Here is a 16,182-nt window from a genome sequence, read left to right as displayed (position 1 = left end):
TGGAGGAGGCAGCTGAATCGATGTTTCTCTCTCATCGATGTTTCTAACTCTCTATCCCTCTCCCTTCCTCTCTGTAAAAAAATCAATAAAATATATTTTAAAAAAATAAAAATAAAAAAAATAAAAGGGTGAGGAATGCAGGTGGAACCAGAAAAGAATTTGGTTGCACTACCCCATCACTGTTTGTGAAATACCTCTTACTGTGGCTTCAAGCAGAAGCAGAAATGCTCTCCATTTAGAGGCTGAAATAGCCTCAGTTGTGCTTTATCTAAGGCTGCCTCTATCACAAATCAGATGGAGACACCTTTTTTAAATGTGACCGAGACTCACAAAATGACAAGTGAAAATAACAACAGGCTGGTCTGTTTCTCCTCCTGGGTCACACCTGAGATGCCAAACAACCCAACCAATCAACCAAACAAAAAAACTGTCGGGGGAGGTGTTTTCAATGTTCAATATTGTGCAGTTCACGTTTAAGTGGATAATCCAGTTCTCTTCTCCTGACCTTGAAGAAGTTGTTTTTCAATCGTAAAATGTAGATCTCAGACCACCTCCCCAAAGCATTCAATGACTCATTCTACGAACGAAAACATTACATAAGACAGGATGCTCGGGAAACAGTGTTGTCATTAACCCAGGAGTCTCCACCAACTCCTTCTTACTTTCCACTCCTGCCACTCGAAATCTTCTGAAAATTAGTTCTCGTTCCATCCTTGGTATTCAGAATATACATAACAACTTCTTGAGTGAATAAAGCTCCTTCGGGGGGTTAAGTTAATTCATCATTCTGATCAGTGATCAGTCCATGTTACTGCAAGGGTAGACAGTACAATAGAAAGTACATGAGAATGTTGACAACATAAACATCTTGAGAGTTACTTTCCATTTTCCATTGAATTCCTGACACAAGCACTTTCTCTTGGGATCTCTTTTCGGAAAAGCCTAAAGCGGGTGTGGCAGGAGGGGTGAGTGCAGGAGTGGGAGTGTGTGAGAAGGGAGGAAGACTATGGCTCTAAAGGTTCCAACTGATTGACGTTTGCTCCATCAGGACTGAACTTGCTACATAATCTTTTGTATTTTTAAAATATACTCTGCATGTCAACCGTTTGGGCCAGAGAGCAGTTTTCTTTGTCTCAGCCACAATGATACAATTACTTGCTAACGTTGCCACAGTAACACCATTGGGCAATGCTGTGGGCTGCATTGTGTCTTCCCCAATTTCTATGATGAAGCCGTAACCCCCAATGCGATGGTGTTTGGAGATGGGGCTTCGGGTACTGAATAGGTTTAGGTGAAGTCATGCTGGTGGGACCTCATGAGATTCGTTTAATTATAAGAGGAGACACCAGAGAGTTTCTCTGTCTCCAAAGAGGTCACGTGACCCCCATTGAAGTGGCCACTGTCTGGAAGGCAGGAAGAGAGCCCCTCCACAGAACCCTGCCATGCTGCACCCTGACCTCACACTTTCAGCCTCCAGAATGATGAGAAATAATGCCTGCTGTCTAAGCCAGCCAGACTACGGTATTCTGTACCACAGGCTGAGCTCACTAAACCTGGTGGAGAGACGGAGACCTTCGGAAAGAGTCATTTCCATAAACATAGAGTTGTTCTCCATGCAATGGACGGTTATTCCATTTGCTTCATACTCACAGTTATGAAAGTTTCATTGAAGAAGACACCCCTTGGCCAGTGTCCAAGGGCTTCCCCCCTTAGTTCAGCAAACAGAAACAAGCTCTGAGGAACAAGGGTGAACACAGGCCTTCTCGGAAGATGGAGCCGTGAATTCCATTGTCTACCGAACGTCCTGCTCCAAAGGCGGCAGACAGGAGCCCAGGCTCTTCCTGGTCCCTGCGTGAAGGGGCCGGGGCCCTGCCACTGGGGGGCCAATGCTGGGCAGACCGTGGGCTGGGCAGGCCTGAGCCTGCACCTTACTCCCCAGGTCTCCATCCAGCAAACGGGAGTTAACTGGGGAGGTCACTGGCCTCCAACACAGAGGAACTTCAAAGGGAAAAACTGCTAAATTCCACTAGACTAGACAAACCAGGTTTGTTCAGCTCTGACTTTTGCAAACCTGCAGCTTTCCATGGGACACCAGATGGTTCTGTGACATTAGGGCTCAGGCAAGGCCAACATAGACAGTGAGGTTTGAGAGACAAATCAGTTTCTAATAAACTGTTTTCTCCTGCTTTAAAAAAAAAAAGAAAAAAGAAGAAAATGTCAACACCATGCAGGCAAGTACGGAGATGAAAATGAGAGCTCTGCCCATCGCTGCCAGCTTTCTTTTGTTAAATAAAATTGATTTGGATCAATCTGAGGGAACTGCTGGGTGATGCAAGGTTTTACTTTGAGGTGCGTCCTTTCTGTTTGTTCCCGAGATCTGGGCTCAGCGGGGACACTGCCAGTGTTTTTCCAGCGGCACAACGCAGCTCAACAAGAGTTAAAATAAGAAACCCTACCTGTTTAATCTGCCGGAAAACACGAGAGGAGCAATCAGCTCTGGGAAGAGGCGCTCTGAATGAGGCACGCCTGGCTGCTTTAGGCCATGCTGTTTGTCAGTCTTTCAAAATTCAAGTCATTACCAGATGCTGATCTACTATAATATTGTGATATTTTATCTGATTACACTTACCTGATTGTGCCTTATCTGCTATTCGCCTTCCCATTCTTCCATGTATATTAAATGCAGGTGCTTTTATTATTCTGAGAGCTAGAAAGTGTTGACTGCTCTGAATATAAATGGGGATATTATATCATTAACTTGCTCGGAAAGCAGGGCCATTCACTGTGTAAATCACATGGAAGGTACCTGCTGGAGACACAATAAACCATAATGTCTTGAGAAAGAAAGCAATGAGGAACGAGTAAGGAGATAAACATTTAAGGCATTGTTCAAGAAGGGTAATCTTCACAATCCTATTTGGTTCTTTCAAACTAGCATTTGTTGATAATATAACCTTTATATTAGAAACTTTTTTAAGTTCATAAAAAAAAAATAACTTTTGGGGGGGGAAGGCATCATAACATGGAATGTTATCACCAATAGAATTGCATAGAAACACGACCACTAGCATCCGATGGCTTGTCTAAGTTAGAAAAACGTTTTGAAAGCACAGGCCTGATCTCTTAGAGCAGTACGCTTTGCTTTGGCAAATATATTCTTACCCTGTTTGGGTGTACGGCTTAAACAAAATGAACAAATGGCCAAATGCTTTAAGCATTTCCAGACGTTAAAAGGTGAATAGTTTAGAAAAGTGAATAGTTTGGTTGCAAATTACAAAGGAAGTAATATGCAGTGAATTAAGGCAGAACTGTGACAATGCAAGGCTTCCCAACAGTCCAGGGTTATACATTCTGCTTAGTTTCCACTATGTTGGCCCCACGAAAAGTTAACCCACAGTTATTTAATTGGAAAGCTTCAGAAAACCCATTTTCGGAGCAAATGTTACGTTAGAGTTTAAGTGAGCCACGCCCAGTGTTAGCTAGACTATCAGGTGGCCTGTTCATTAATCTGGGTGCCAGATGCCTCTGCCCATGAGGAGCTGGGAGCCAGGCCGTGCAAAGGAACACAAGCTACACTCTCCCCGAAGCAGTGTGGCCAGCCACCCTCTGACTATCATGTCTGATGTGTGAGACAGAAGAGAACAAGTGGAAGTGTGGCGGGCAGTTAGACAGATATGAGCAGAGCAAGGACAAGGGGCTGGGGCCAGAAGGTCACCAGGCAGAAAGCCCTGGGTGCTCAGCAGCTGGCAAAACTGGGAAAACCAAGTCCTTGCCCCCAGGGTAACCTTTCCTCCACTAGCATATCACTGGTCAGGGGGTTTGGCCCCCCCCCCCCCCCCCCCACCCCGGACCTTTCCTCTCCTGGCATGTCTCTACTCCTGCAGTAAACCCCCTTGGAGGAGGAACAAGGAGCCAAAGAATGGCCTCAAGTGACTCCCCTGGGCGCCCTTTCAGGCCCACTCCCTTGAGCATTAACCCCTGGGGATAACGTCTAGGCCTCAGGAGTGTTTCCGTTCCAGGCCCGGTAACATAGCGAAACCAGACAAGCGATGTCCTGGCTGACCTCAGGACCAGCTGCATTGACTAGTGAAGCCCTGCCCAGGCACCACCGTTCAGTAGAGACCAAGACCCTGAAAGAACACGCCTGGAGTGCTGCTGATGAATATTCTATTGAGACCCTTCCCTGGGACCTCCCTTAAAGTCCCTGCCCTGGAAAGCCCTAAGGACGGAGGCTCGGTGTGCTCTACCTCTGGGGAGCACGCCCACACCTTACCATTACCCCTCTCTCTCTCCAGATGCAGGGGCCTCTTCTTTTGTCTGTGTAACTTGTTTCCTGAACACATTTCTTCTATGGCTCACGTCTTTTACCTCTGTGACTTTCTAAATAAACTCTTGCTTATAGTTTGAGTCTTGACTCTGAATTCTTTCTTAGCCAGGACTCAAGTACCGATATTTGAACCGAGGTCCGGTCAGACTCACCGATCCAACATCTGGCGCCATTTTCACTGCCACCAATATAAGGACAACTTGGGAACATGAGAAGTAAAGTTCTTTCTCCTGAGCAATCAAGGAGGATGTGGTTTCTATCCTCACTTTCCTCTCAAATTCCATGTGTGGACACACTGAAGCTGGAGGTGTGGGTGCTACTCCTCTCTCCCTGCTCTTCACCGTTACATACAAATGCATAGAAAGGTCAATTTTCCTTTAACTGAACGATGCATGTTTAAACCATCTCTGTAAGTCAAGGTTGCTCTTGAATCAATGAATCCTTTATTATTCTTAAACCATATGCTAGAAAACAAAACATGAACATGGAAGAGGGTTTGGTCTTTCAGTAATTCTGTATTTGCACACACTTTCTCAGGAAAGATCTAATAGGTTTCTCTCAACCTGATTAACTTCACTGATTTGTTCATATTTAAAAGTATACTTTAACTGGGCATTTTACATTGCTTAGAAGGTCTATTCTTGAAACATGGTTAAAATTAGTGAAAAGGCAAAATAAATATCCCAAATATAAAAGGTGAAACTACAAGGCTTTCAAAAGAGAGCATAGGAGAATATGTTCATGACTTACAGGTAGCCAAGATTTGTTAGGTCAAAGAAAGCAATAACCATAAAAGAAAATAATTAGGTTTTATCAAAATTAAAAACATTTACTCATCAAAACTCACCATTAAAAAAAATGGATAGCCAAGCCATAGACTTGGAGGAAACATTGGCAAAACACGTATCTGATAAAGAACTGTTATCCAGAATATACAAAGAACTGTGACAATTCAACAACAGAAAGACAAACAACCCAATTTAAGATGGGCAAAAGGTTTGAAGAGTACTTATATTTACACAAATGGCCAATAAGCACATGAAAAAGTGCTCAATGTCATTATCATGGGGAAATGCAAATTTAAATCACAAGGGGACACCACTGCACACTAACCAGAACGTCCACAGTTAAAGAGACTAACACCACCAATCAGAGGATTAGGTGGACTAGCCTGGTTCCTGGCAGGATAAAATGACACAACCACACCAGGAAAAGGTCAGGAGTTTCCTTTAAAACGAAAGATACATCTACCCTATGACCAGCAGCTCCATGCATAGGTATTGTACCAATAAAAGTGAAAATGCATCCACAAAAAAAGACTTGTGATATTCCTAGCTACTTTATTCATACAGCCCAAAATAAGAGAGTCCCAGAGACCATCCAGAGAACAGGTCAATAAATGCTGGTAAGCAGTGCAACTAGTAATACCAAAGAACAAATTGCTGATACAGGAGAGAACGTAGATAAATCTCCCAAATATTACTCAGAGCAAAGGAAGTCTTTTTTTTTAACATTGATTTTTTATTTATTTATTCATTTTTTTTTATTAAGCAGAGCAAAGGAAGTCTTACACGAAAGAGTGTATATTGTATGACTTAATTTACACGATGCTAGAATATGCAAAGTTAATCTGCAGTGGAAAAAATCCAGAACTGGGGTTGCCTCTGGGGCTTGGGGAAGGGATTCACTGAGAAGGGAAATGAGAGAACTTTCTGTATTCCATATCTTGATAGGTTACATGTGTCTATGTGTTTGTCGAAACTCAGTCAGTGCATTCTTAACAAAAATCCTTTAAAAAAAATATTCTTGATAGGTTACATGTGTCTATGTGTTTGTCGAAACCCAGTCAAAGCATTCTTAACAAAAATCCTTTAAAAAAAAAAATACCTGCTTGTCCAAATGTTAAAGGCAATGAGGCACACAACTGTACAAAGATTATTAAAAATGTGACTTTATTTTAGTCACAGGCCTTTTCTTTTTCTTTTTTCTTAAGACTTTTTATTGATTTGTAGAGAGGGAGGAGGGGAGAACAAGAGAGAAACATTGATATGAAAGCAAAACATTGATGGGCTGCCTCCTGCAGGCTCCTGACCAGGGACCCAACCTGCCTTCCAGGCATGTGCCCTGATAGGGAGTCCAACGGGCGACCTTCTGGTGCACAGATGATGCCCAGCCAACTGAGCCACACCAGCCAGGACATGACATAATTTTTTAGACTCTGTTCTCAAACATCTAACCATCCTGGCCAGTCTATACCTGCCAGAAACCTGCGATGATAACTGCTGGCACCTCAGAGACCATTTCCAGGCATCTCCTGCCACCCCATTCCTCATCTCAGAGATGGAGAGAGGGTTGCTTGGATTCATGCTCACTCGCCTTTAGATCATCTCATTCATGTACAGAGTTGGGGAATGATGGCCGATTCCAAATAGGGAGACAGGGGTTATTAGGCAACATACCTATCAATCAGCTGCAAGTTTACAGCCCTGTGGTAGATGCCAGAGAAGCATGGCAAGGGGGGGAAATGTCTTTGGCTACCAAGGTTATGCTTTCAGACAAGTTCAATGTGTGAAATAAATAAATAAACTGATATTTCTATATACAGGTATATATGTATATATGCATATAAATATAAATATAAATAAGATAAATATAAATAACAAAAGCACTGCATAATCCAGCCTCATAAATCTGTCAAAAATAAAACTAGGCCACCCCAACATATTACTGGCAGGTTTTCCCAGATCACTGATGAAATCTATGCTTTCTCACCCCACGACATCAAGGTCAAATTCAACTCATGAGACAGCCAAGGCACATCTCCATGAGGACAAGCTGAAGAGCAGAGTCTGCAGAAGCGGGCGAGGGACATTACTATGTCCCTGCACACACCAGTCCTCCGTTGCTCTCACCGGTGAGTCTGCAGGCATTTCTCGATCTCTAGGGACTCACTGAAATCCAGGAGTCTGGATAAGCAAACACACAGAGCCTTTTTAAAAGTCAAAAGAGGTTGAGTAGCTATTTGCTTATAGACTAACTCATCCATCTAGAGATTGATCTCTGTCAAATTCCCGCGATCCTGTTACTCTATTATTTATGAGGACTGTGGCACCATGTTTCAGAGATTCGCAACCAGTCAGCACTGATGGGTAGGCATTTTTGTTGCTCACTCAGTGGCAAGACACGTATGTAATAAATTCTTAGGAACTTTATCTCCTTCAGTTAGACTCAAAATAACTGCTGACTCAATGATTTGCCACAAAATCTGTCCCTGGATAAAAGGGAGGACCACACTCTACAGAAAAGAACTATTTCAATAGTTCAGCATTTCCAAGAACAGAGCAAACTAAGAAACTATGTTCCATGGCTGAGAAATTGTGTCTAAATATTATTATACCATTTTAAATCGGTTCCAAATGGAAAAATAGCAACAGATTAATTGCCCACATAACCATTGGATAAAAAAATTTTTTAAAACAAACTTTTTTTTACTTTCATAGTTGCAGATAGGAGTTATTAACCATCTGCCTTTCTATTAAGCATTATACAAATAAAAATTATTTTACAACCAGAAAATAGTTATTCATAGAATTGAACATTTATTCCCTAATAATTCTTCTTTGCCACTTAAATAAAGCTTGAAGTTAACATGATTTCAACTCTTTTTAAAATCCATTACCTCTAATACTAAGAAAAGTAGATGACAACACAGTATTTCATTGTAAACGAAGAAGGCCTTAAAGAGATTCTTAAAAATTTACCAGCAACATTCATTATCTGCTTATGAGGAAATAGTTAAGAGGGGGAAAAATGACAATCTAAATTGGAACTCAGGCTGTTAAAGGAAATGAAGGGACGCAAACAACTACCAGCTGACAGTCCTGCTCACTGATGCTCTTACGAGAGCAAGCTCCCTCTTGCATAACAGACCATGGAGAGGCGAATTGACATTTTACTTCTCTACCTCTTCAAAACACAGAAATGAGTATGTCTCCAGAATCAGACAGTAATCAGACAAGGCTTAAGATTTCCTGAAGAGAGTATGTTTTGACCCAAATTTATCAAGATTAGGAAAACACCCTAAAGAACAGAAGTCAGGCCCTGGCTAGTTTGGCTCAGTGGATAGAGCGTCGGCCTGCTGACTGAAGGGTCCCGGGTTCGATTCCGGTCAAGGGCACAGGCCTGGGTTGTGGGCTTGATCCCCACTAGAGGGTGTGCAGGAGGCAGCCAATCAATGATTCCCTCTCATCATTGATGTTTCTATCTCTCTCCCTCTTCCTTCCTCTCTGAAATCAATAAAAATATGTGTGTTTTTTAAAAAAGAACAGAAGTCAACATAAACCAGCCACAGAAAAATCTTCATTGAAGACAAACTGTGAGGTGCACTCTACACCCGAGACAAGCAAGAACTCTGGAGCAAGGCAGAGGCCCCCACAGGTATGCGGCTGAGTACTGAGCAGGGCATGCAGGTGAGGAAGCTGCCAAGGTCAGGACAGAACCAGCACCAGGGCAGGAGGTACTAGCGCCCAGCACCCACACAAGGCTGCGAGGAGGGCCTGCTCCAACCGCCACGGGCAGCCTCGGGATTCACGGGGCACTGAGTGCATAGAGGGTGTTCCATCAGTGGTGGGAACGAACGTGCCCTAGAATGAGCATGTTCCAGTCGGACCTAACAATTCTTAAAGGCGAGAATGGGAAGGATCCAATTATTTACCAATAACTCAGCTGTGTCTCAGTAAAAAGACTCAAGACTATTTAGATGAATACAAATACCCAGCACCCAACAAAGTGAAAGTCACAGTGTCTGCCATGCAATCAAAACTGGCCTATAAAGACACTGGAAAATATGACCCATCATTAGCAGAAAGTTTCATCAATTGAAACTAACCCAGAACTGACAGAGAATAAGCAGAAAATGACTTTTTAAAAGTTACTATATAACTGCTGGTGGGAATGCAGACCGGTGCAGCCACTGTGGAAAACAGTATGCTATTTCCTCAAAAAATTAAAAATGGAACTTCCATTTGACCCAGTAACCCCACTTCTAGGACTATATCCCAAGAAACCAGAAACACCAATCAGAAAGAATATATGCACCCCTATGTTCATAGCAGCACAATTCACCATAGCTAAGATTTGGAAACAGACTAAGTGCCCATCAGCAGATGAGCGGATTAGAAAACTATGGTACATCTACACAATAGAATACTATGCTGCTGTAAAAAGGAAGGAATTCTTACCATTTGCAACAGCATAGATGGAGCTAGAGAGCATTATGCTAAGCGAAATCAGCCAGTCAGAGAAAGATAAATATCACATGATCTCACTCATTTGTGGATTATAATGAACAACATAAACTGATGAACAAAAATAGAACCAGAATCATAGAAGCATCAGACTGTCCAACCTTTGAGGGAAAGTGGGGGGTGAGAGGGTAAGAGATCAACCAAAGGACTTGTATGCATGCCTGTGAGCTTACCAATGGACATAGACTGGGAAGTGGGGAGGGGAAGGGAGGAGGGTGTAAGGGCATGTGCTAGGAGGTGGGGGTGGCTGGGGAGAGATCAATGGGGGGAAAGGAGACTTACGTAATACTTTAAACCAGAGGTCCTCAAACTTTTTAAACAGGGGGCCAGTTCACTGTCCCTCAGACATTCCACACATGCGCACTGCGGGCCCGGGACGAGTGGGCTGCTAAGCAGGACAGGCAGCGGCGGCAAAAACACCCGGCGGGCCGCATGTGGCCTGCAGGCCGTAGTTTGAGGACCCCTGCTTTAAACAATAAAGAATTTAAATTAAAATAAAAAATAAATAAAATTGATTATATAACTGTGCATGCTGCCAGGTGGTACTGGAAATAGCTGGGGACTTGGTAAAGTATATGATTGTCTAAGCACTATGCTGTACACCTGAAACTGATACAAACTAATATTGAATGTAAACTGTGATTGAAAAATAAAATAAAAAATAAATGTTGCACTATCCACAAAAAAGTTATTATAACTATTTTTATATGTTCAAAATGTTAAACAAAGACATGGAAGATCTAAAAAGACACAAATTCAACTTCTTAAATTGAAAATTACAATGTTTAATATAAAAAATGTATTATATGATGTTAACAGCAGGTTAGATATTGCAGAATAAAAGATTGGTGAGTTTGAAAGACAGAGAAAAGAGAATTTTAAAAAATGAACAGAGCATCAGTGAGCTTTGATTAAAAATTTGAAGTACACTATTATACATGCATCAGTGGAGTCTCCAAAAGAAAAAAAGGAGCAATAATAAATATCTGAAAAAATTATCACTTAAAATTTCCCAGATTTGATAAAAATAATAAACTCACAAATCCAAAATACCAATGAATCCCGAAGCACAAGAAACATAAAGAAAACTAGAAACAAAATCACATTTTAATCAAATTGCTCAAAATCAGTAATAAGGAAAACTGTAAGAGCAGTCAGAGAAAGATGTTATGTGCAGAGGGACAATGATGACAGGAGATTTCTCACTGGAAACAAGCCAATGAGAACCCAGGGAAGCAACATGTTTAAATACTGAAAGAGCCCTAGCCGGTTTGGCTCAGTGGATAGAGCATCGGCCTGCAGACCGAGGGGTCCCGGGTTCTATTCCAGTCGAGGGCACCTATCTTGGTTGGGTTGCAGGCTCCTTTCTGGCCCGGGCCCTGGTCAGGGTGTGTGCAGGAGGCAACCAATCGATGTGTTCTCTCACATCGATGTTTCTCTGTCTTTCCCTCTCTTTTCCACTCTCTCTAAAAATCAATGTAAAAATATCCTCAAGTGAGGATTAAAAGAATAAAATAAAATACTGTAAGAAAAAAGACAAACAATAACAAGTGATGGCAAGGAAATTGGAGCCCTGATACATTGCTGGTAGAAATGCCAAATGATACGGTAATTTTGAAAAGTCTGTAAGTTCATCAAAAATCTAAACATATACCTAGCAATTCCACTGCCAGAGAAATGAAAGTGGGTGTCCATTCAAAAACCTGTGTGTGAATGTTCATAGCAGCATTATTCACAGTAGCCCAAAAATGGAAATAACCCAATAGTCAACCAATGAATGGATAAACAAAATGTGATGTATCCACACAATGGAAAATTATTTGGCCATAAAAAAGAAGGGAGTACTGACATATGCTACAACATGGATGAACCTTAAAAACAAAAAAGACAGCCCTAACTGGTTTGGCTCAGTGGATAGAGCGTCAGCCTGCGGACTCAAGGGTCCCAGGTTCGATTCCGGTCAAGGGCATGTACCTTGGTTGTAGGCACATCCCCAGTAGGGAGTGTACAGGAGGCAGCTGATCGATGTTTCTCTCTCATCGATGTTTCTAACTCTCTATCCCTCTCCCTTCCTCTCTGTAAAAAATCAATAAAATATTTAAAAAGACAGATACAAACAGCCATGTCTTGTATGATTCCATTTATATGAAATATCCAGAGTAGGCAAATTCATAGACTGAGAGTATATCAGTGGTTACCAGGGGAAAGTGGGCCTGGGAGTCACTGCCAATGGGTATGAAGTTTCTTTTGGGGGTGATGAAAATGTTCTGGAATCAGATAGTGTTGGTGGATGTGCAACTCTATAAAAACCTCTGAACTGTATACTCTAAAAGGGTGAACTTTAAGGTCTGTAAATTACATATCAACAAAGCTGTCCAAATAAATGATAGAAATACATTGCAAAAGGTATATAAAAGGTGAGAGACAGTGTTACAAATGCTATGCTACGTACAAATACACTGTAAAGAAAATCTAACAAATAAATAAAAGGTCAAGATTGTAAAACTGAATAGAAAAGGAAGACCTGACCATCTTCTGCCTACAAGAAACATAACTTAAATCTAAAGACACAAATAGATGAAAAGACTGGAAAAGATATACCATACTAACACTAATCAAAATATTTTTTTCAACATATTTTTTTCAAGAAAAACAATTTTAAATATAATAATGTTACATGCAATAAACATTAATATTCCAAGCAGAAGTGGCCCTGGCCGGCGAGGCTCAGTTGGTTAGGGCATCATCCTGTGCACTGAAAGATTGAGGGCTCAATTCCTGTCTGGCCACATACCCAGGTTTCATGTTTCATCCCCAGTCAGAGTGCATATGGGCGGCAACTGATCTATGTTTTTCTTTCTCCCTCTCCCTTCCTTTCTCTCTCTAGAATCAATGAAAAACAGATCCTTGGGTGAGGATTAAAAGTAAGAAGAAAATCAGAAAGCAGAAGTTGTTATATTACAAACAGGAAAAAGAAAGATTTCAAAGCAAAGAGCATTACTGGGGAAAATACTGTTATTTCATTATGATAGAGAGATCAATTTTTAAAGAAGATGTAACAATCCTAGACATCAATGCACCTAGTAACAAGTTTCAAAATACTTGAAGCAAAAATGACAGCATGACAAGGAGAAATAAACAAATTCACAAATTATTGTTGGAGATTTTAATACTCCTATGTGGCTGCCAGAATTTTAAGAGCACCCCCAAAATTCTCAACCTTGCTATTGATGCCCTCTATAATTCCTAGACAAGACTTGAATATATGATATTTCATTCCTGTGGTTACACTATGTTATATGGCAAAAATGAAGGATTTTGCACCAATGAGATCACTTGTCAGTTGAGTTAATTAAGAGAATTATCCTGAGCAGGTCTGACCTAATCAGGTGGGCCCTTCAACATAGGATCTGGAGGTTAAAGATGGAAGAAGTCAGAGACTCTTTGGAAAAACAGGCTGCCACGGGTTCTACAGCTGCATGGAAGTGAATTTTGCCAACAACCACCTGGGCTTGGAAGGCTGCCAAGCCTCAGGGGAGACCACAGCCCCAGCTGACACCTTGATTGCATTCTTCTGAGACCCTGAGCAAAGGACCGGCTACATCCTCCCCAGGTTCCTGACTCATGGAAACTGTGAGATAATAAATGTGTGCTGTCTTAAGCCCAATTTTTGGTAATTTGTTATGCTGCAAAAACGATATACCCTCTCTCAGTAAGTAAAGAAATATAGGCAGAAAATCAGTCAGAATATAGAAGATTTGAACAACACTATTGAGCAACGTGACCTGATGGACATTTATAGAACACCAGGCAACAGCAGAGTATGCATTCTATATGGGTGTTCAAGAACTGTTTACCAAGATGAAAAAATTAGGGGGAGTGATTTTACCAGAATATTGCAAAACACCAGAAAGACTGAGCAATTAGAGCTTCACAAAGTTTTAGGTAAATGAACAACCAAATGAGACTTAATTATTGTATTTAAATATTTTAAAATGCAGCTACTATAGAAGATAATGAGCTTCTATTGCGGGAACAGAAACAGGAGTGTTATACTATCAAATTTTTCCCTATAAGCTGACAAAAAGAAGCTGTCTCCTAGCCTGATGGCAATGAAAGACAGAAGATGAATCATTGCTTGTGGAAAGCAATTTATTTAGTCACTTTGGACTGCTGTTATTTATTACTTGTCAGCACATGCTGTTTGTTCGATTAAACATAAAAATCTGAAGTTCTCTTTTCTTTCCTACCTCCCCATCTTAAATTTAAAAAAAGATACAGATTTAAAACATTAACAGAACATCTTAAGCTTCTTGTGTTTCCATGATGTCACTTCGGTGCTGTTTATTAAACATTCTGCCACAAATGAAAGATTATTCATTGCTTTGATAAGTCAAATTTAAATGCTTACAGGGACTAGATATGGAAATATAATTTGGGAGCTCTCCTCCCAGGATCATACAAACACAAACATTTCAAACAGGGCACTCAGAAAAGTGTTCATTGCAACACTGCACTGAATTGTGAGGAAGCCAGAGGCGGCAAACTCATGGTGAACAAAAAGTTCCATTTCTTGACTGCAGTGCAACTGAACCATTTCAGATAAGTTATAATATTAACATTTGTCACATACAGAGTATATATTTTGTTTTGACTGTACCACAAGATTCTCACCATTTAACTGCAATAAACCATAAAAAAAACAAAAACAAAAAAACTTGTTCAAATAAAAGTATTGCCATAAAAAAAAACAAAAACAAAAAAAACGCTATTTGGAGAATCTGCCAAGAGAGTAATATAAGCAACGTATGTCAAGTAAATGCGCCACCTAGACCTGCCAAGCATAAAAGCCTGCTATCCTTAATTCTGTTTCTCACTGAGTTTATACCTTTAGAATGTCAAACATAGCCCACTAGTTCAGGGCTAATTTCAACTCTCAGTGATAAACATATCGTACGCTTCGAATAACATTAAGTGGCCATCCATCTACCACAGAGTACACAGGTCCATTTCCTTTATTCTATTGTTTCAGTGAACAGAAACGACACATTTTCCAGCAAACAAAGAGTTTGACTGCAACTAGGACTCAAATAAAATGTAAGTGCATATAACAGACATGTTCAAATGTCTGAAGATGGTGCCTCATTTATTCAGTAACTCAAGAAAAGAAGCCGCCTACCCTCCTCACACCAAAACAACTTTCTTTTTTACACATTTTACAATAAAACGTCTTTGCACACAATTGCATGTGGTACTTGCAGACTGGTTCATCATTAGACACATCAATTACCACACGGAAGTGTCGTACTTGGAGCAAACAAAACTCCTGTTGTGATACTATTTGCCTCTGCACTGAACAGTCTCCAAGGACCACGCCACTATCACTTCTCTCACGCGAGCTGTCATTTCTCCCTATTGGCGGTGCTTCCTCCGCACATCTCCCACCGCTCCACATCCTCTGAGCTTAAGTAATCAGCGACCACAGTTCATACACAATTCTAAGATACTGACACTTTATAATTTCTTGATTATACATACTAGATCGTGATATCAGAAATATATCAACCAATGGTTTTCGTATTTGTGCAAATGCTTTTCCTCCGCATTGTTTGCTTTTTACCTTTCTCCTCTTTATAGTCTTGCCAACACTGAGTATCGTGTGTGTGTGGGTGTGTGGGTGTGTGTGTGTGTGTGTGTGTGTGTGTGTACACGTGCCCGGGTGCATACGCCTGTGTGTACTCCTAATTTATCAACAGATAATAAGTATTAGAAAAAAGGAAAGAAAGTTAGAGGTTAAATCTACATACTGGAATTCTTCTCTATACCTCCTCTTTTGTCCAAGTTATCTGCAATACACGTATAATGCTGCAAAAGAGAAAGAAAAATATTAGGAATTAGGAAACAAAGCTTTTAAAAAAACAACAACTCTGAACTCCATATCATCTAGAGGAAGAGAATTCATATTTGAGTGGAATGTGTAATTATTATGGGGAATGATGAAAGGAGGTGGCATAATATAAAACTTTAATCTTTTCTTGTAATGAAAAATACTAATTCAATAATAAATTTTTTGCAAAGTCATATGCAATAACCACTCAACATGTTGGCATTTTGAACTAGACCTTTAATAGCCCCTTCAATCAGAAATTCTATTTCTCTGGTTTACTCTTATAAATTTTTCCATTATCTACACTAAAAATGAAAAACAGGTTTTTAAACAACGTACTTTTGACATTTAAAAAATTTTTAAGTGTACAGGTTCAGAATACAACAAAGAATAAAAAACTTTAACTCAAATAATAATCAGTTAGGGAAGGAAGTGCAGGACAGGAAAATGGAAGAAGAGCAAAGGAAAGAGTTAACAGTGAGGTGGAAGAAGAAAGGGAAAAAAAGACCAAAAGATTTACTAAAAAAGTTGGTCACATTGATTGATGCAGAATATGCATTTGACAAAGTCCAACACCCTTTCTTGATAAAAATTCTCAGCAAAGTGGGAATAGAGGGATCATACCTCAACATAATAAAAGCCATATATGACAAACCCACAAC

The 16,182-nt window shown here is 40.5% G+C and overlaps 1 long non-coding RNA gene across 1 annotated transcript in view; it reads right to left on the bottom strand.

Annotated features, from left to right (window-relative positions):
- Positions 1 to 644: 644 nt before the first annotated feature.
- LOC102243436 overlaps positions 645 to 16,182 on the bottom strand; it is a 21,794-nt gene continuing 6,256 nt past the window's right edge. The window contains exons 2-4 of the long non-coding RNA XR_314647.2: positions 15,441 to 15,498; positions 2,630 to 2,809; positions 645 to 811 (exon numbers count right to left, since the gene is read on the bottom strand). This is a non-coding gene — a long non-coding RNA (uncharacterized LOC102243436). The remainder of the gene's footprint in view (positions 812 to 2,629; positions 2,810 to 15,440; positions 15,499 to 16,182) is intronic.

The sequence above is a fragment of the Myotis brandtii genome, unplaced genomic scaffold (assembly GCF_000412655.1).
Source record: "Myotis brandtii unplaced genomic scaffold, ASM41265v1 scaffold871, whole genome shotgun sequence".
Classification (NCBI taxonomy): Eukaryota; Metazoa; Chordata; class Mammalia; order Chiroptera; family Vespertilionidae; genus Myotis; species Myotis brandtii.
Note: the sequence above shows the minus strand (reverse complement) of the source record. Positions and strands in the feature narration are given on the sequence as shown.